Source organism: Balaenoptera ricei, chromosome 20 (genome assembly GCF_028023285.1).
Source record: "Balaenoptera ricei isolate mBalRic1 chromosome 20, mBalRic1.hap2, whole genome shotgun sequence".
Lineage (NCBI taxonomy): Eukaryota > Metazoa > Chordata > Mammalia > Artiodactyla > Balaenopteridae > Balaenoptera > Balaenoptera ricei.
The window spans coordinates 25,460,897-25,482,991 of NC_082658.1; the positions used below are offsets into that span (position 1 = coordinate 25,460,897).

The 22,095-nt window shown below is 38.8% G+C and overlaps 1 protein-coding gene and 1 non-coding gene across 2 annotated transcripts in view; one reads left to right on the forward strand and one right to left on the reverse strand.

Moving 5' to 3' along the window:
- The window catches only part of B4GALNT2 (beta-1,4-N-acetyl-galactosaminyltransferase 2), a 63,683-nt gene that overhangs the window by 37,837 nt on the left and 3,751 nt on the right, over positions 1-22,095 (reverse strand).
- LOC132356258 (small nucleolar RNA SNORA3/SNORA45 family) lies at positions 18,892-19,019 on the forward strand. The gene has a single exon (XR_009499783.1). It is a non-coding gene; the product is annotated as a small nucleolar RNA SNORA3/SNORA45 family (small nucleolar RNA).

Consider the following 22,095-nt stretch of genomic DNA (forward strand, 5'->3'; position numbering starts at 1 on the left):
GCAGTTGCCTTATGTATTGAGGTGCTCCTATGTTGGGTGCATATATATTTATAATTCTTATATCTTCTTCTTGGATTGATCCCTTGATCATTATGTAGTGTCCTTCCTTGTCTCTTGTAACATTCTTTATTTTAAAGTCTATTTTATCTGATATGAGTATAGCTACTCCAGCTTTCTTTTGATTTCCATTTGCATGGAATATCTTTTTCCACCCCCTCACTTTCAGTCTGTATGTGTCCCTAGGTCTAAAGTGGGTCTCTTGTAGACAGCATATATATGCGTCTTGTTTTTGTATCCATTCAGCCAGTCTATGTCTTTTGGTTGGGGCATTTAATCCATTCACGTTTAAGGTAATTATCGATATGTATGTTCCTATGACCATTTTCTTAATTGTTTTGGGTTTGTTTTTGTAGGTCCTTTTCTTCTCTTGTTTTCCCCATTCAGAGAAGTTCCTTTAGCATTTGTTGTAGAGCTGGTTTGGTGGTGCTGAATTCTCTTAGCTTTTGCTTGTCTGTAAAGCTTTTGATTTCTCCATCAAATCTAAATGAGATCCTTGCTGGGTAGAGTAATCTTGGTTGTAGGTTCTTCCCTTTCATCACTTTAAGTATATCATGCCACTCCCTTCTGGCTTGTAGAGTTTCTGCTGAGAAATCAGCTGTTAACCTTATGGGAGTTCCCTTGTATGTTATTTGTCGTTTTTCCCTTGCTGCTTTCAATAATTTTTCTTTGTCTTTAATATTTGTCAATTTGATTACTATGTGTCTCGGTGTGTTTCTCCTTGGGTTTATCCTGTATGGGACTCTCTGCGCTTCCTGGACTTGGGTGGCTATTTCCTTTCCCATGTTAGGGAAGTTTTCGACTATAATCTCTTCAGATATTTTCACGGGTCCTTTCTCTCGCTCTTCTCCTTCTGGGACCCCTATAATGCGAATGTTGTTGTGCTTAATGTTGTCCCAGAGGTCTCTTAGGCTGTCTTCATTTCTTTTCATTCTTTTTTCTTTATTCTGTTCCGCAGCAGTGAATTCCACCATTCTGTCTTCCAGGTCACTTATCCGTTCTTCTGCCTCAGTTATTCTGCTATTGATTCCTTCTAGTGTAGTTTTCATTTCAGTTATTGTATTGGTCATCTCTGTTTGTTTGTTCTTTAATTCTTCTAGGTCTTTTTTAATCATTTCTTGCATCTTCTCGATCTTTGCCTCCATTCTTATTCTGAGGTCCTGGATCATCTTCACTATCATTATTCTGAATTCTTTTTCTGGAAGGTTGCCTATCTCCACCACTTCATTTAGTTGTTTTTCTGGGGTTTTTTTCTTGTTCCTTCATCTGGTATATAGCTCTCTGCCTTTTCATCTTGTCTATCTTTCTGTAAATGTGGTTTTTGTTCCACAGGCTGCAGGATTGTCGTTTTTCTTGCTTCTGCTGTCTGCCCTCTGGTGGTTGAGGCTATCTAAGAGGCTTGATGGGAGGCTCTCGGTCTTGACCTTTTTGAGGATTGGATTTTTTTCCTTTCACCGTCAGGAAATAAAACTAAGAATTATGTCACTGAGTAAAAACGAAAGTGGGGAGAAAAAAATTCTCCAGGTAAATGGCTTTTCTGGTATTCTATAGTTGTTTTCTCCTTAAACTGTTACCTGCTCCCTTTTCCATGTCACTGAGCTTTAGCCTACTCACAAGGATGTGCCCAAGCAAGGTAAGTTTCCTATCAACTTTTCCCCTGGTCTTTTCAGTCCTGGAAGGATGCCTTTTGCTGATGCAGATGGTTAATGGTCATGAAAGCCCCAAAGGGAGGGGAAAAAAACCCGGTTCCCATCAATATGGACATGATTCTCCCTAGTAGTCAGATTCTATTTTTAGCTTTGGCCCTTAAAATCCCCCTGTACCCTTTTCTGCAGCACAGAGTGCAGCTTTGAATGCCTATGGATCAAATGCCTCTGGATTCTCTGCCAGATCCAGCCCATATGTAAGTTACCCACAATAAACTTCATAACTGCACTTCATGGAGTTGCCTGCTTCGTTTTCCGGTATCAAAGTTCCTTCCCAGTTAGAAGGATATTATTCGATGTCTCTGCCTTGCAACACACAATGTATTAATAAATTTCACCAAGAGAAAATTCAGGTCAGGAGAAAACACAATATGATTATATTGACAGATGATTTTTTTTAAAAATAAATTTATTTATTTATTTTTGGTTGCTTTGGGTCTTCGTTGCTGCACACGGGCTTCTCACTGCGGTGGCTTCTCTTGTTGCAGAGCACGGGCTCTAGGCACGCAGGCTTCAGTAATTGTGGCTCGCGGGCTTTAGAGTGCAGGCTCAGTAGTTGTGGCGCACAGGCTTAGTTGCTCCGAGGCATGTGGAATCTTCCCGGACCAGAGATAGAACCTGTGTCCCCTGCACCGGCAGGCAGATTCTTAACCACTGCGCCACCAGGGAAGCCCTTGACAGATGATTTAAAAAGCATTTAATAAAATCCAACATCCATTCTTAATTTGTTAAACATCCCTCATTTAAGAAAGGACCTAAACAGTCTCCCAAGGCAATAGAAAAGCAAAAATAAACAAATGGAACCTAATCAAACTTACAAGCGTTTGCACAACAAAGGAAACCATAAACAAAACAAAAAGACAACCTACTGACTGGGAGAAAATATTTGCGAATGATGTGACTGACAACGGCTTAATTTCCAAAACATACAAACATACAATTCAATAACAAAAAAACAAACAACTCAATCAAAAATGGGCAGAAGACCTAAATAGACATTTCTCCAGAGAAGGCATACAGATGGCCAAGAGGCATATGAAAAGATGCTCATCATCGTTAATTATTAGAGAAATGCAAATCAAAACTACAATGAGGAGGTTCCCGGCGCTAGCAGCCTGTGTGGACCAGTTCGTGGTATTGTGGGGAGGCTCCTCGGCTTCCCCTGACTCGGTGGAGGAGGCAGATACAGTAGAAATACATCTACACGTGGAACTGCTCCTACAGAACACCCACTGAACGCTGGCAGAAGACGTCAGACCTCCCAAAAGGTGACGTACATGCAGAGGCGGGTCCAAATCCAAAGCTGAACGCTGGGAGCTGTACGAACAAAGAAGAGTAAGGAAAATCTCTACCAGCAGCCTCAGAAGCAGCGGATTAAAGCTCCACAAACAACTTGATGTGCCTGCATCTGTTGAATACCTGAATAGACGACGAATCATCCCAAATTCAAAAGGTGGACTTTAGGAGCAGGATATATTAATTTCCCCTTTTCCTTTTTTTGTGAGTGTATATGTGTATGCTTCTGGGTGAGATTTTGTCTGTATAGCTTTGCTTTCACCATCAGTCCTAGGGTTAGGTCCGTCCATTTTTTTTTTTTTTTTTTTTTTTTACTTAAAAAAATTTTTTTTTCCTAATATATGTTTTCTTAATAATTTTTTCTGTATTTTCTATTTTTAGAAATTAAAAAAATTTTTAATAAGTTTTTTCATATTTTTTATTTTAAAAAATTAAAATTTTTTTTCTTAAAAATTTTTTTCTTATTTTTTACTATAAAAAATTAATAAATCTATTTTTAAAAATTAAAAAAAAATTTTTTTTGAATACATTTACTCTTAATAATTTTTTTCTTATTTTTTATTATAATAGCTTTATTTTATTTTATTTTATCCTCTTTTTTTCTTTCTATTTTTTTCTCCCTTATATTCTGAGCTGTGTGGATGAAAGGCTCTTGGTGCTCCAGCCAGGCATCAGGGCTGTGCCTCTGAGGTGGGAGAGCCAACTTCAGGACACTGGTCCACAAGAGACCTACCAGCTCCACGTAATACCGAACGGCAAAAATCTCTCAGAGATCTCCATCTCAATATCAAGACCCAGCTTCACTCAACGACCAGCAAGCTACAGGGCTGGACACCCTATGCCAAACAACTAGCAAGACAGGAACACAGCCCCATCCATTAGCAGGGAGGCTGCCTAAAATCATAAGGCCACAGACACCCCAAAACACACCACCAGACGTGGACGTGCCCACCAGAAAGACAAGATTCAACCTCATCCACCAGAACACAGGCAATAGTCCCCTCCACCAGGAAGCCTACACAACCCACTGAACCAACCTTACCCACTGGGGACAGATACCAAAAACAATGGGAACTACGAACCTGCAGCCTGTGAAAAGGAGACCCCAAACACAGTGAGATAAGCAAAATGAGACGACAGAAAAACACACAGCAGATGAAGGAGCAGGGTCAAAACACACCAGACCTAACAAATGAAGAGGAAATAGGTAGTCTACCTGAAAAAGAATTCAGAATAATGATAGTAAGGATGATCCAAAATCTTGGAAATAGAATAGACAAAATGCAAGAAACATTTAACAAGGACGTAGAAGAACTAAAGAGGAACCAAGCAATGATGAAAAACACAATAAATGAAATTAAAAATACTCTAGATGGGATCAATAGCAGAATAACTGAGGCAGAAGAAAGGATAAGTGACCTGGAAGATAAAATGGTGGAAATAACTACTGCAGAGCAGGATAAAGAAAAAAGAATGAAAAGAACTGAGGACAGTCTCAGAGACCTCTGGGACAACATTAAACGCACCAACATTCGAATTATAGGGGTCCCAGAAGAAGAAGAGAAAAAGAAAGGGACTGAGAAAATATTTGAAGAGATTATAGTTGAAAACTTCCCTAATATGGGAAAGGAAATAGTTAGTCAAGTCCAGGAAGCACAGAGAGTCCCATACAGGATAAACCCAAGGAGAAACACGCCAAGACACATATTAATCAAACTGTCAAAAATTAAATATAAAGAAAACATATTAAAAGCAGCAAGGGAAAAACAACAAATAACACACAAGGGAATCCCCATAAGGTTAACATCTGATCTTTCAGCAGAAACTCTGCAAGCCAGAAGGGAGTGGCAGGATATACTTAAAGTGATGAAGGAGAAAAACCTACAACCAAGATTACTCTACCCAGCAAGGATCTCATTCAGATGTGATGGAGAAATTAAAACCTTTACAGACAAGCAAAAGCTGAGAGAGTTCAGCACCACCAAACCAGCTTTACAACAAATGCTAAAGGAACTTCTCTAGGCAAGAAACACAAGAGAAGGAAAACACCTACAATAACAAACCCAAAACATTTAAGAAAATGGGAATAGGAACATACATATCAATAATTACCTTGAATGTAAATGGATTAAATGCTCCCACCAAAAGACACAGGCTGGCTGAATGGATACAAAAACAAGACCCATATATATGCTGTCTACAAGAGACCCACTTCAGACCTAGAGACACATACAGACTGAAAGTGAGGGGATGGAAAAAGATATTCCATGCAAACGGAAATCAAAAGAAAGCTGGAGTAGCAATTCTCATATCAGACAAAATAGACTTTAAAATAAAGAATATTATAAGAGACAAAGAAGGACACTATATAATGATCAAGGGATCGATCCAAGAGGAAGGTATAACAATTGTAAATATTTATGCACCCAACATAGGAGCACCTCAATACATAAAGCAAATACTAACAGCCATAAAAGGGGAAATTGACAGCAACACAATCATAGTAGGGGACTTTAACACCCCACTTTCACCAATGGACAGATCATCCAAAATGAAAATAAATAAGGAAACACAAGCTTTAAATGATACATTAAACAAGATGGACTTAATTGATATTTATAGGACATTCCACCCAAAAACAACAGAATACACATTTTTCTCAAGTGCGCATGGAACATTCTCCAGGATAGATCATATCTTGGGTCACAAATCAAGCCTTGGTAAATTTAAGAAAATTGAAATCGTATCAAGTATCTTTTCCGACCACAACGCTATGAGACTAGATATCAATTACAGGAAAAGATGTGTAAAAAATACAAACACATGGAGGCTACACAATACACTACTTAATAACGAAGTGATCACTGAAGAAATCAAAGGCGAAATCAAAAAATACCTAGAAACAAATGACAATGGAGATACGACGACCCAAAACCTATGGGACGCAGCAAAAGCAGTGCTAAGAGGGAAGTTTATAGCAATACAAGCCTACCTCAAGAAACAGGAAACATCTCGAATAAACAACCTAACCTTGCACCTAAAGCAATTAGAGAAAGAAGAACAAAAAAACCCCAAGGCTAGCAGAAGGAAAGAAATCATAAAGATCAGGTCAGAAATAAATGAAAAAGAAATGAAGGAAACAATAGCAAAAATCAATAAAACTAAAAGCTGGTTCTCTGAGAAGATAAACAAAATTGATAAACCATTAGCCAGACTCATCAAGAGAAAAAGGGAGAAGACTCAAATCAATAGAATTAGAAATGAAAAAGGAGAAGTAACACTGCAGAAATACAAAAGATCATGAGAGATTACTACAAGCAACTCTACGCCAATAAAATGGAAAACCTGGAAGAAATGGACAGATTCTTAGAAATGCACAAACTGCCGAGACTGAACCAGGAAGAAATAGAAAATATGAACAGACCAATCACAAGCACTGAAATTGAAACTGTGATTAAAAACCTTCCAACAAACAAAAGCCCAGGACCAGATGGCTTCACAGGTGAATTCTATCAAACATTTAGAGAAGAGCTAACACCTATCCTTCTCAAACTCTTCCAAAATATTGCAGAGGGAGGAACACTCCCAAACTCATTCTACGAGGCCACCATCACCCTGATACCAAAACCAGACAAAGATGTCACAAAGAAAGAAAACTACAGGCCAATATCACTGATGAACATAGATGCAAAAATCCTCAACAAAATACTAGCAAACAGAATCCAACAGCACATTAAAAGGATCATACACCATGATCAAGTGGGGTTTATCCCAGGAATGCAAGGATTCTTCAATATACGTAAATCAATCAATGTGATACACCATATTAACAAATTGAAGAATAAAAACCATATGATCATCTCAATAGATGCAGAGAAAGCTTTCGACAAAATTCAACACCCATTTATGATAAAAGCCCTGCAGAAAGTAGGCATAGAGGGAACTTTCCTCAACATAATAAAGGCCATATATGACAAACCCACAGCCAACATTGTCCTCAATGGTGAAAAACTGAAACCATTTCCACTAAGATCAGGAACAAGACAAGGTTGCCCACTCTCACCACTATTATTCAACATAGTTTTGGAAGTGTTAGCCACAGCAATCAGAGAAGACAAAGAAATAAAAGGAATCCAAATCGGAAAAGAAGAAGTAAAGCTGTCACTGTTTGCAGATGACATGATACTATACATAGAGAATCCTAAAGATGCTACCAGAAAACTCCTAGAGCTAATCAATGAATTTGGTAAAGTAGCAGGATACAAAATTAATGCACAGAAATCTCTTGCATTTCTATACACTAATGACGAAAAATCTGAAAGTGAAATTAAGAAAACACTCCCGTTTACCATTGCAACAAAAAGAATAAAATATCTAGGAATAAACCTACCTAAGGAGACAAAAGACCTGTATGCAGAAAATTATAAGACACTGATGAAAGAAATTAAAGATGATACAAATAGATGGAAAGATATACCATGTTCCTGGATTGGAAGAATCAACATTGTGAAAATGACTCTACTACCCAAAGCAATCTACAGATTCAATGCAATCCCTATCAAACTACCACTGGCATTTTTCACAGAACTAGAACAAAAAATTTCACAATTTGTATGGAAACACAAAAGACCCCGAATAGCCAAAGCAATCTTGAGAACGAAAAATGGAGCTGGGGGAATCAGGCTCCCTGACTTCAGACTATATTACAAAGCTACAATAATCAAGACAGCTTGGTACTGGCACAAAAACAGAAATATTGATCAATGGAACAGGATAGAAAGCCCAGAGATAAACCCACGCACATATGGTCACCTTATCTTTGATAAAGGAGGCAAGCAAATACAGTGGAGAAAAGACAGCCTCTTCAATAAGTGGTGCTGGGAAAATTGGACAGATACATGTAAAAGTATGAAATTAGAACACTCCCTGACACCATGCACAAAAATAAACTCAAAATGGATTAAAGACCTAAGTGTAAGACCAGACACTATCAAACTCTTAGAGGAAAACATAGGCAGAACACTCTATGACATACATCACAGCAAGATTCTTGTTGACCCAGCTCCCAGAGAAATGGAAATAAGAACACAAATAAACAAAAAAGTAGACTTGGAGGGCTCATTTAGTTTTTATAAACCAGGAAGAAGGATCAGAAATACATTTTGTGCCTTTTTTTTTTTTTTAAATTTTATTTATTTATTTATTTTTGGTTGTGTTGGGTCTTCGTTTCTGTGCGAGGGCTTCCTCTAGTTGCGGCAAGCTGGGGCCACCCTTCATCGCGGTGCGCGGGCCTCTCACTATCGCGGCCTCTCTTGTCGCGGAGCACAGGCTCCAGACATGCAGGCTCAGTAGTTGTGGCGCACGAGCTTAAGTTTCTCCACGGCATGTGGGATCTTCCCAGACCAGGGCTCAAACCCATGTCCCCTGCACTGGCAGGCAGATTCTAAACCACTGCACCACCAGGGAAGCCCTGCTTCTGAATTCTGGCAAGTTCCAGCTCATTCACCTGTGACAAGGTGGCTGGTGACTTTTCTCTAATTCTTTTTTTTTTTGGAACTTTTTTTCCCCAGCCTGTCCCACAGTTGTGTTAATTCCTATAAAAAATATTTCTTATTCTGCAATACTCATAGAAGTTCTCCTTCTTTGCTTAAGGCTTCAGATAAGGGTTCTTACACAGGCACACAATACCATTATCAGCTAAAAATCTAACAATCATTCTCTAATACCATCAAATGTCCACAGAGTTTAAATTTCCCTTTTGTCTTTTCTTTTTTTTTTTTTAAGGATCAAAGCAGAATCCAAATAAGGTCCATACACTGGTTGATATGCCTCATCAGTTCCTTTTAATATACAGATTCCCCTATATCTCTCTTTATTTTTTTCCTGCAACTTATTTGTTGAAGGAACCATGTTGTTTATCCTACATGATTTGGATTTTCCACATCTGGACAGTGCTGATTTCAGCCCCCTGGGTCATGTTCCTTTGTCCCCTGTATTTTCTATAAATTTGTAGTTAGATCAAGAGGCTCAATCAAATTCAGGTTTGGTTTCTGAGAAGACTACTTCATAGGTGATGGTGTGTGCCCCTCCATCCGGGAGGCGAGGCACAGAATAGCTCATTGTCTCTCTTTCTGAGGGTATTAGCAGCCATTTGATGATTGCCCAAATCACTGGTTCTGAGTATTTTTGGTCTCAGGACCTCTTTATAATCTTAAAAATTATGGAGGACCTCCAAAGAGCTTTTGTTTTTTTGGGTTATATTTGTCAGTGTTTACCATTTTGGAAATTAAATTTGAGGAGTTTTTAGAAGTATTTATTAATTTGGAAGTAAAAAAATAAACCCATTACATGTTAACACAAATAACATATTTTATGGAAAAAAACTACATTTTTCCAAACAAAAAGTAGTGAGAAAAGTGGCATCGTTTACATTTTTGCCTATCTAATGTTTAGCTTAATAGATAAAATGAATCATATTGTTTCTGCATTCAATCTGTTATGATATGTTGTTTGGTTGAAGTATATGAAGAAAATACGGCCCCACACAGATGTATAACTGGAAAAGGGAGAAACATTTTAATTGCGTTTTCAGATAATTGTGGATATTCATCTTTGATACCACACCAAAAATCAAGAAGTGGTAGTTTCTTAAAAGGTTAGCAGCAGTGTGGAATCTGAAACCATATCAATGAATTTTTTGTACACTGTTAGATTAAAATCCACTGGTATGACTTGGACTTTGAATGGATCTTTTACCTACTCATGATTTTATTACATTATGCATTAGTCATATGGAAAATATTGGTTAACTGAGTTATGCTGATCCCCCAAATGCTGATGCATTTATTTATTTGTTTATTTAATTATGTATTTATTCGCTGTGTTGGGTCTTCGTTGCTGCGCACTGGCTTTCTCTAGTTGCGACGAGCAGGGGCTACTTTTCCTTGTAGTGCTCGGGCTTCTCATTGTTGCGGCTTCTCTTGTTGCAGAGCACGAGCTCTAGGCGTGAGGGCTTCAGTAGTTGCAGCACGTGAGCTCAGTAGCTGTGGCGCACGGGCTTAGTTGCTCCGTGGCATGTGAGATCTTCCTGGACCAGGGCTCGAACCCGTGTCCCCTGCATTGGCAGGCAGATTCTTAACCACTGAGCCACCAGGGAAGCCTTGCTGATGCATTTTTAATGCAATATCGAGAATTCACATTCATTAACATCAACACCAATCTCATCAGAAAAGTCTCTAAATATTAAGACTGTCAAACTCATTGCAGTGGAAATAAGTTTTACAAAGTTCTAATTTTTTGGAAAGCTTGAACTTTATGATTGGCAACAAATACTGGCAACTGGCAGATCACTTGGTTCATTTTTTTGAGAAGACATCTACCCAATACAGAAGTCTGAATAACCAGCTTATTCTTATTCATTCTTATTCTTTCAAGCAAAAAAGATTTCCTTTAAAAAGCAGCTACTTCAGGGGCTGCCCTGGTGGCGCAGTGGTTAGGAATCCGCCTGCACGTGCGGGGCACGTGGGTTCGAGCCCTGGTCCAGGAATATCCCACATGTCGCGGAGCACCTAAGCCCGTGCACCACATCTACTGAGCCTGCGCTCTAGAGCCCGCGAGCCACAACTACTGAAGCCCGCGCTCTACAGCCCGTGCTCTGCAGCAAGAGAAGCCACGGCAATAAGAAGCCCGCGCACTGCAACAAAGAGTAGTCCCCGCTCGCTGCAACTAGAGAAAGCCCGCGTGCAGCAACAAGACCCAACGCAGCCAAAAATAAATAAATAAATAAATTTATAAAAAGAAAAACAAAACAAAAAAAGAAAAAAAAAGATTTCCATTAAAAAGCAGCTACTTCAGGGTCTTCCCTGGTGGTGCAGTGGTTAAGAATCCACCTGCCAGTGCGGGGGACACGAGTTGGAGCCCTGATCCAGGAAGATCCCACATGCCATGGAGCAGCCAAGTCTGTGTGTCACAACTACTGAGCCTGCGGTCTAGAGCCCACGAGCCACAACTACTGAAGCCCACGTGCCACAACTACTGAAGCCCACGCACCTAGAGCCTGTGCTCCGCAACAAGAGAAGCCACCGCAATGAGAAGCTCACACACCACCATGAAGAGTAGCCCCCCGCTCGCCACAACTAAAGAAAGCCCGCCTGCAGCAATGAAGACCCAACACAGCCAAAAATAAATAAGTTTAAAAAAAAAAGAAAAAAAAAAGAAAAGAAAAGCAGCTACTTCAGCTCGCTACTCAAATTGCACAAGCACTTTTTCTTGAGACAACAATCACTGCATTTCAGTCTCTGGCAGGAATGTTTTACGTGTACCTCTCATCAAAAGATCTACTTAAAATTGACATTTTTTAAAAAAAAAATCAATCAATTTTACTGTTTCATCAAGGATATTCTGAAGTAATCTGGCTTTTTTCCCTGAGTGTGGTGGGAAAGTACAACTCCCACCAGTTCAAGCTAAGGTACCAGCAGCAGTTTTGCCCATCATTGCCTTTGCATCATCAGTGCAAATGCCAGCACAGTGAAAAAAGCAAATAGCATCTTACTATTATCATGCAATAGTTTTCACCTTGCAGACTCCCTGAGGGGTCACTGGGACCCTCAGGAGTCTACGGCCCACAATTGGAGAAGCCCTGCTCTAGCCCATTCTTCCACAGGCTTTTTCTTCCCTAATTTTAGAAGCTCTTGATGTATAGAAATATTCACCTTTTGTCTGTGGTGTAAATAGCTAAGGTTGTCTTTCCCAATTTGTCACTTGTCTTTTTTCTTTTTAAAAAAATGTTTAATTGTGGGAATAAACATAAAGTTTACCACCTTAACCATTTCTAAGTGTACAGCTCAGTAACGTTAAGTATATTGTTCACATTGTTATACAATGGATCTCCAGAACTTTTCCCTTTTTCTTTGCTTATATTTTTGCATGCAAATATATTTTATCAATTTTTCTGTAATTGAAATCTTAATCTTTTACCCATTGAAGAAAAAAAGCCCCTCTTTTCAAAAAAATGAAAATTAATGTATGTAGGAGAAATGATAGAATGAGAGAAATAAATCACCACTTTGCTACCACCAATGTAATAAATGATTCTGGCCAGGACCATCAATGAATGTTAAAACCATTGGGTGGAAGGTTGTTGGGGAGCAGGATACTGAATGGTGCCAACGTCCACATTGCTTACTATTTACAAAGAGAAAAAAAACTCACCTTTACAATGGAATGATCAGGTAGTCACTACCTTAACCACGTGATCCAAATGAGCATCACTAATAGTGAGACAGCCTAACAAAATGTCCCCCTGATATGATGTGATATGAAGCACACAAATCACTTATGGAGTATTAATGCCAAAAATGTTGAATCAAAATGTAGTCAAGACTCAGAGACCTCACTACCAGTTTATAGGAAATAACAGCAGATAAAGAAGCAAACTGAATAACACCATCAACAACTATCAGACACATCAGGATGTGGAACGTTCTGTAAGACAATTGGCCTGGACTCTTCAAAAAGACAATGGTATGAAAAGAGAAAAAAGAAAAAAGTGGAGGGATAGGATAGCTTTTGATAGTTTAAGGAGACTAAAAAGATCAAACAACAAAATGCAATGTGTGAACTTTGACTGGATCACTGTTCCAAAAAACAGTTATGAAAGACATTTAGCGCTAATTATTAGAGAAATGCATATCAAAACTACAATGAGGTACCATCTCACATTAGTCAGAATGGCCATCATTAAAAAGTCTACAAATAACAAATGCTGCAGAGGGTGTGAAGAAAACGGAACCCTCCTACACTGTTGGTTGAGATGTAAATTGGTGCAGCCGCTACAGAAAACAGTATGGAGGTTCCTCAAATTAAAAATAGAGTTGCCATATGATCCTGCAATCCCACTCCTGGGCAAATATCCGGAGAAAACCATAATTCGAGAAGATACATGCACCCCAATGTTCACTGCAGCACTATTTACAATAGCGCTATTTACAATAGCCAAGACATGGATGCAACCTAAATGTCTATGGATAGATGAATGGATAAAAGAAGATGTGGTATATATGTATACAACACACACACACACACACACACACACACAATGGAATACTACTTGGCCATAAAAAAGAATGAAATAATGCCATTTGCAGCATGTTGATTGGACCTAGAGGTTATCACACTAAGTGAAGTAAGTCAGACAGAGAAAAATATCATATGATAATCACTTATATGTAGAATCTAAAATATGACACACATGAACTTATCTACAAAACAGAAACAGACTCACAGGGGAGTTCCCTGGTGGCCTAGTGGTTAGGATTCTGTGCTTTCACTGCCGTGGCCTCAGTTCAATCCCTAGTCATGGAACTGAGATCCCACAAGGCTGCGCAGAGCAGCCAAAAGAAAAAAACACTCACAGACATAGAGAACAGACTTGTGGTTGCCAAGGGGGGAGGGAAGGATTGGGAGTTTGGGATTAGAAGATGCAAACTATTATACATAGAATGGATAAGCAACAAGGTCCTACTGTATAGCACAGGGAACTACATTCAATATCCTGTGATAAACCATAATGGGAAAGAATACGAAAAAGAATGTACATATGTGCATAACTGAATCATTTTGCTATACAATAGAAATTAACACATCATTGTAAATCAACTATACTTCAATAAAATAAATTTAAAAAGCCATTTAGGGGACAATTGTGAATATTTGAGCATGGGCTGAATGTTAGATCATGTTAAGGAATTGTTCTTTTTTTTTAGGTGAGATCATTATATTGTGATTATATAGGAGAATGCTGTTATTCTTAGAAGTATGCTCAAGTATTTAAGGGTGAAGTGTTAAGATGTCTGAAACTTCTTTTCAATGGTTCAGCCATTTAAAAGAAGGGGTGAGAGATAGATAAAGCAAATGTGGTAAAATATTAATCTAGGTGGATCTAGGTGCAGGGTGTATGAGTGTATTCAGTAACATTGTTTCAAGCTTTCTTTGACAATTTTAAAAATAAAACTTTGGGATTTATAAACAATTAAGTAAAAATTCCTCAGGTAAAATAAGAATAGGTGGATGCTTTCTTAACATGGCAAAAGATTTACCTTTCAAGCCAAAGCCAGCATTATGCAAAACTCCATTATATCCAGGAACAAGATAAGAATGCCCACTGCTATTATTTAATATTATCATGAAAGTATTAATAAATGCAATAAAATTAGCTTATGGACTAAAAAAGATATGTAACTAAAAGGGTAATTAAAAATATAATTATTTACAAGACGTAATAATTGCATATTTGGAAAAACTAAAATGTTTTAAATGGGAAACTATTAGAAACTGAGATTTTAGTAGGGTAGCTAGTTACAAAATAAATATTTTAAAAATAATAATAATTATGGTTATAATCTAATGAACGCGCACTGTTTTACCCCTCTGCCAAGAGCTTTGTGTGTATCATCTCATTTAATTCTCACAACAACATAATAAAGACGTTCCATTACTCCACCCAATTAACAGATGAATTAGCTGAGGGCAAAAGCAACTTGCACAGTTGGTTGGTGTTAGATACAGGATTCAAAACCAGACCACACTTTTAAACACTACATTACCCAGTTTTCTATAAGCCAACAACCATGAGTCAAAACGTAATGAAAGAGGTTTTCCTGGTGGTGCAGTGGTTAAGAATCCGCCTGCCAATGCAGGGGACACGGGTTCGATCCCTGGTCCAGGAAGATCCCACACTCCAGGGAGCAACTAAGCCTATGAGCCACAACTACTGAGCCCACACGCTGCAACTACCGAGCCCGCGTGCTGCAACTACTGAAGCCCACGCCTAGAGCCCATGCTCTGCAACAAGAGAAGTCACTGCAATGACAAGCCCAGGCACTGCAATGAAGAGTGGCTCCTACTCTGTGCAACTAGAGAAAGCCCGCGCACAGCAACGAAGACCCAACGCAGCCAAAAATAAATAAATAAATAAAAGAATTAAGAAAAACCAGTATATTAGGGAAGTACAAATAAATAGAGATAAATTTCTTATTCTTGACTAGAATAATTCCACCTTGTGAAAATGGAACTTCACCCTATATTAATGTATAAATTCAATACAGTAACTACATAAATGAACCCACAACAAAATTCTTTTTCATTTGTCAAAATGACTCTAACTGCAAGTAACACATGAGAATAGCAAGGAAAATATTATACATAAGGAGAGCCATACTACTAGAGAATAAAATTATTGTAAAGCTAGAGGTAACTAAAAGCATGTTATTGATTCAAGAATAAGCAAATAGGTAAATGGAATAAACCAAAGAAATACATGGGACTTCCCTGGTGGTCCAGTGGTTAAGAATCCGCCTTCCAATGCAGGGGACGCAGGTTTGATTCCTGGTCGGGGAACTAAGATGCCAAGGGGCAACTAAGCCCACACACCGCGACTAAGCCTCTGCGCAGCAACTAGAGAGCTCGCCGTGCCGCATCTACTGAGCCCGAGCACTCTAGAGCCCAAGCACCACAACTAGAGAGAAGCCCACGTGCCACAACAAAAGATATCGTGTGCCGCAGCTAAGACCCGACGCAGCCAAATAAATATTAAAAACAAACAAAGTCCAGAAATACTTGAGTGGAATTTTATGTGGAATTTTCACTATTTTGTTATATATTTCTGTAACATCTGAATTTTCTAAAACGGCATTCAGAACAAGATAGACATATTTAAACTATTCAAGTTATAGACATGCCTGCAGAAAAAAGGCCTTTACTTCCTCTTAGTTAAGTTCAACCATCTGATCAGACCCATCTCAGCTTGGAGTTTTGATTTACCAAAGCTGGCTCCAGCTAGGGACAGCATTTTGTGATGCAGTCATTAATAGGAATTGTTTGGTAGGAGATTCCTAACAAAATGTTCAACAGCCTAATTTTTAACAGACGACTACAAATGTTCTACACTGTTAAAGTCACACTGTTTATGTGCTTACGTGGGGATATTAAAGTTATAATTGTATGGGTCTGCTATTCTGGTTGGACCATATTTGAGAAACATTCGAAAAAGGGCCAAAATCCAATTTATAAAGTCAGTGAGAAATAAGGAAATGAGCTTGTCATGTGTATCAGCTGATAGCAACTTGTCACTTCAAGCCAGGTGAAGCTGTTAACCCTGCCAAGTGGTTCTCCTAGTCCAAGTACAGAGAGCTTTGGGGCCAGGCAGAAACTAGAGAGGCAGCCTGAGTCCTGAGTCAAAGGTGGTGATCCTCATTGCCCCAAAGCACTCTTGTACCCTAGCAAGTAGGGTCTGATGTTAAGCTGTCTCTGCAGACAGTGGAAACGGATTAGTCAAGATTTTCCTTTTGCCTAAAAAAGTAGTCTCATGATTCTGTGTGCTTTATTACAAGAATCCCTTTGTGAACCATGACACTTTGACAGCATAGAAACATCTACAAAGAGAAAGATTTAAATATTTAAAGATGCATCAGAACTTTTAAAAATGTCTGCGCAGTGAAAAAACACCTGAAATCAATATGGTAGTATTGGACTACTGAAATGGTTCCTAACAAATATGAGAGCAAAGGTTTAATCTTAATTCACCTATGAGAAAACCACCAAGACACCAAGTAATAAATGGGCACAGAATATGAAGAAATGACTGGCCAAAGAATAAGTACATTTAGTAGGTGAACACACAGGAAAATATTTGTTCTCACCTGTAAGTTAAAAAGATTGATATTGAAAATAACACTGAAGTAGCATTTTATGCCTATTAAGTTAATAACCAAAAAAGGTGGAACTTCCCTGGTGGCACAGTGGTTAAGAATCCGCCTGCCAATGCAGGGGACACTGGTTCGAGCCCTGGTCAGGGAAGATCCCACATGCTGCAGAGCAACTAAGCCGGAGCGCCACAACTATTGAGCCTGCGCTCTAGAGCCCGTGAGCCACAACTACTGAGCCCACGTGCCACGACTACTGAAGCCCGTGCGTCTAGAGCCCGTGCTCCGCAACAAGAGAAGCCACCGCAATGAGAAGCCCACGCACCACAACAAAGAGTAGCCCCCGCTTGCTGTAACTAGAGAAAGCCCACGCGCAGCAACGAAGACCCAACGTAGCCAAATAAATAAATATATTAATTAATTAATTTAAAAAATAAATAAATAACCAAAAAGGTTTGGTGAAATTGTGGGCAAAGGTGATATATACACACTACTTTTAAATATTTTAGTCAGGAATTTTTGGTTGCAAGTAACAGAAACTTAGTCAAATTATTTACATAATAACTATGAGTTATTATGTAATTATATAATACCTATGAATTGCTTCACTATATTAAGAACACAAATAACATCATCTTTTTTTCCTTGGACTAAATTAGAATTGGCTATACCCCATCCTCTACTGTGATTGGTAGAAAGTCAGAAAAACATTCTGACGGAGCTCCTGCCTCCTCTACTGGCTAGACTAAGAGCCTTAGAGGCAAAAGAGACTTCTGCCTCCAATAACAATGGACTGGGCAATTCAGACCAACTTTCTCACTGATGACAACTAGAAAAGCTGAACAACAGCAACAACAAATCTGCCTGAAAGGATCAGATGGCTACCAAGACAGTGAAGAATTACTGGGACTGGATTCAAGAGATAATGGAGGCTAAGGATGGAGGCTACTTTTTCCTCTGGATGTGTTTGCTGATTCCTAAGTGAGCGGCTCACAGGCTGAGCGTGTTTATCTCAGCCCCTTGGGGTTAAGGGAATAAACGTTAGAGTCCAAGATCCACCGTGAATGGAGATGGGCAGGGGGGTTCCTGATGAATCTCCTTTGCTTTGCATTGGAACTCCAATGGCTTACACCTCGGAGGAGTGAACCAGAATCAGATAGGAATTCCCAGGCATGGCCACAAGGCTTCCCGTCATCTCTTGAAGTTGGATTGAGGCAATCCCACATTGCTAGTGAACCCAGTGCCTAGCAGAACTAAACATAAATCATCTCTGGCAGAAGTTATCCTAGGTCTCAGATTATTTTCACAAACTATTTTGTAAAGACATTGCTTGGCACATGTGGAGATAGCATTTTTAAAAAGAGGAAAATAAGGCAATAAAAACACAGGGCTTCAGATACTGGAGTTATCAGACATATATTGTAAAGTAAATAGACTTAGTATTAAAGAACTATAAATTAATTACTGAGAATTTTAACACAAAATTGGAGAATACAAAAAGAAACAGACAGAAATTTTAGAAATACAAAATAAAATAACACTATTGAAAAGTTAATTTAACAGACAATTAGACAAGACTGGAAGATAAGTCAGACTATAACTGCCAAGGCGGGTGGAGGGGCGGGAGGAATAAATTAGGAATTTGAGATTAACAGATATACACTGCTATATATAAAGCAGATAAATAACAAGGACCTACTGTATAGCACAAGGAAATATATTCAGTGTCTTGTAATAACCTATTATGGAAAAGAAACTGAAAAAGAATAGATATATATATGTATATGTATAACTGAATCACTTTGCTGTACACCTGAAACATTGTAAATCAACTATACTTCAATAAAAAAATAAAATAAAATAGAAGATAACTGCCAAAATGAATGACAGAGGAACAAAAGATCTCAAATTACTGAAAAGAATTAAGGACACAGAGGATACAGTGAGTATTGGAGTATTAGAGGAGAGAGAATGGGGCAGAGTAATACTTGAAGAAAAAAAATGATTGAAAACTTTCCAAATTAATGAAGGAGATTTCAAGAAATTCTATTTAAGCCACAAGGAAGAAAATTTTAAAATAAACACACACCAAAGAACATTACATCAGTAGTCAAAATTAAAATACAAGGAGAATCGAGGCTAGTCACACTTGGGTATCAGCTATTGCCTTAATGTGCTAGAGTCCTCCAAGAGTAACTGCTGACTTTACTCACTGGCTGTGGCCCTCATGGCATAGTCAGTCACCAGGTTACTGATACGTATCAGATTGACTTACACAAATGTTAGATCCACTTATGCCCACAAATTAGGGGAATGTTTAGGAGACCTCTGTTACAGGAGTGTGTAGAAGCTGTCAAGTGACCTAAATTCTAGTCTTGGCCTGACTTTCTCAGTGACTTATTCTGGTTCCATGAAAAGGCTAGTCTTTCCCACCTGATAGTCTTTGGTGGCTTTTTTTTTTTTACATTTTATTTTTATTTTTTATTTATTTTATTTTGTTTATTTATTTTGGCTGCACCGGGCCTTAGACGCGGCACATGGGATCTTTAGTTGTGGCTTGCGGACTTCTTAGTTGTGGCATGCATGTGGGATCTAGTTCCCCGACCTGGGATCAAACCCAAGCCCCCTGCATTGGGAACGCGGAGTCTTACCCACTGGACCACCAGGGAAATCCCTGGTGGCTTTTTAAAGATTTGTTTTATTCAACAAGTGGAGTACCTGCTATGTCACTCTTCTGCACGAGTGAACAACTTTTACACTGTAATGGGGGGAGACGGACTGTGAAGATGATAAACATAGCTTTTTTTTTTTTTTTTAATTTATTTTTGGCTGTGTAGGGTCTTCGTTTCTGTGTGAGGGCTTTCTCTAGTTGCGGCGAGCAGGGACCACTCTTCATTGCGGTGTGCGGGCCTCTCACTATCGCGGCCTCTCTTGTTGTGGAGCACAGGCTCCAGACGCGCAGGCTCAGTAGTTGTGGCTCACGGGCCCAGTTGCTCTGCGGCATGTGGGATCTTCCTAGACCAGGGCTCGAACCCGTGTCCCCTGCATTGGCAGGCAGATTCTCAACCACTGTGCCACCAGGGAAGCCCCAAACATAGCTTTTTAATTGGAGTGAGAGTAATGAAAATGGTTGCCTTCTCTCCCCAGTCACCGAGGATACTTTGCGAAAGTTGATATGAGGCATTACCACTTAAAGAAGAACCAGAGCTTCTGCCCAGCTGTCAACCATGATAAATTGTGGAACCTCGGTCAGTGAGCAGACACGAGTAAATGCTGTCAAGAACAAGACTGGAGCGGCTCCTATAGCTGATGTGGTGCCATCAGGTTACTACAAAGTTCTGGGGAAGGGAAAGCTCCCAAAGCAGCCTGTCAAGTGAAGGCCAAATTCTTCAGCAGAAGAGCCGAAATTAAGGGTGTGGGTGGGGCATGTGTCCTGGTAGCTTGAACCCACATGGTGGGAGATTAATTAAATGTTAACAAGTGCTTTTCAATAAATAAATAAATAAAATACAATGAGAACAGCCAGAAGAGAAAAGATTACCTTTAAAAGAGATTACTGGGCTTCCCTGGTGGCGCAGTGGTTGGGAGTCTGCCTGCCAATGCAGGGGACACGGGTTCGAGTCCTGGTCTGGGAAGATCCCACATGCCACGGAGCAACTGGGCCCATGAGCCACAATTACTGAGCCTGCTCATCTGGAGCCTGTGCTCCACAAAAAGAGAGGCCGCGATAGTGAGAGGCCCACGCACCGCGATGAAGAGTGGCCCCTGCTTGCCACAACTAGAGAAAGCCCTTGCACAGAAACGAAGACCCAACACAGCCATAAATAAAATAAATAAATAAAATTTAAAAAAAGAAAAAAGAAAATGCTCCCTATTAAAAAAAAAAAGAGATTACTAGTTAACTTTCCAGCAGATTATACGGGAAGCCAGAGACACTGAAATATCTTCTATACCATCAGAATTATTCAAAAATGAAGGTGCCCATAAAGGCATTTTCAGACAATCAACATTTAAGGGAATCTGTCACCAGTACACTTGCACTAAAGTAACTACTAAAGGCAAATTACTCCAGAAGGAAGATCACAAGGAAAGAAGGAAGAGAAATAAAAATGACAAATAAGTGGGTAAGTCTAGATGACTACTGACTGTATAAAATAATACTGTTTTGTTCCTAAACAAAACAGTAAAAAAAATCATAAAGCACAATATAACCAAAAAAGGGTAAAGTAATGACATGTAAATCAGGAAAGGCAGCGAACAGACTAAAAGTGTTCCAAGGTCTTTGCATTGTCTAGGAAGAAGATTAAAAATACCAAGTAATTTTAGACTTTGATAGGTCAAGAATATGTTATAATCTATAGAGTAACTACTATAGAAATAGTACAAATAAGAAATAATATTCAATAGGAAAATGGGATAATAAAAAAAATAATACAAAATAGTGCAAGAAAAGAGAAGAACATATATCAGGTAAAACAAATAGAAAGCACTCACTGAGATGTTAGATTTAAACCAATTGTATCAATAATTACATAAATGTAAATTGATTAAATGCTCCAATTAAAACATAAGGTAATCAGGCTGGATGGAAAAAAGAAGCCCAATTATACACGGTTTGCAAGAGACACATCTAAAACAGTGATACAGAAACACTGAGAGTAAAAGGAAAGATAAATATACCAAGTGTAACGAAGATAAAGTTGATATCTCTATATTAATATCAAATGAAGTAGACTTTTAAGACAAAAAGCCAAAACCACAGATAAATACCTCAAGTTATAAAATATTCAGTTCACAGGAAGAGATAACAATTCTTTATTCTAATAACATAGCCTCAAAATACATAAAGCAAAATCCTGAAAGAATTAAAAGGAGAAATAGACATATCCACAATCATGGTGTGAGATTTTAACATACTACCTGGCTCAGCAACATAGGTTCCTTTCAAGAGTAAACTTGCAATCAGAGTAAATATATAACATTCAGAATTGTTCAAGCTGGCTTAGGGAGCAGTTTGTGTCTCTAACCTAGGGGGTACTACTCATTCCTCCATCTACGCAATAGATGTGAAATAAACACTAATCGCACAGTGATTTTAAAGATGAAACCAAGCATCAGTTACTTCAATTCGGCCATTAGTGTGACCACTTTGAGTTTTTCATTAGTGTTTAAAATTTAAAACAGTGTAAACTGCCAAGTATATTTTGTTTGGTAAGTGTGAATTTACCACTTACGGATTAATTCATACATAAGATATTTTACCCAGTTTACATATCTTTAAAAATTGTAGGGCTTCCCTGGTGGCGCAGTGGTTAAGAATCTGCCTGCCAATGCAG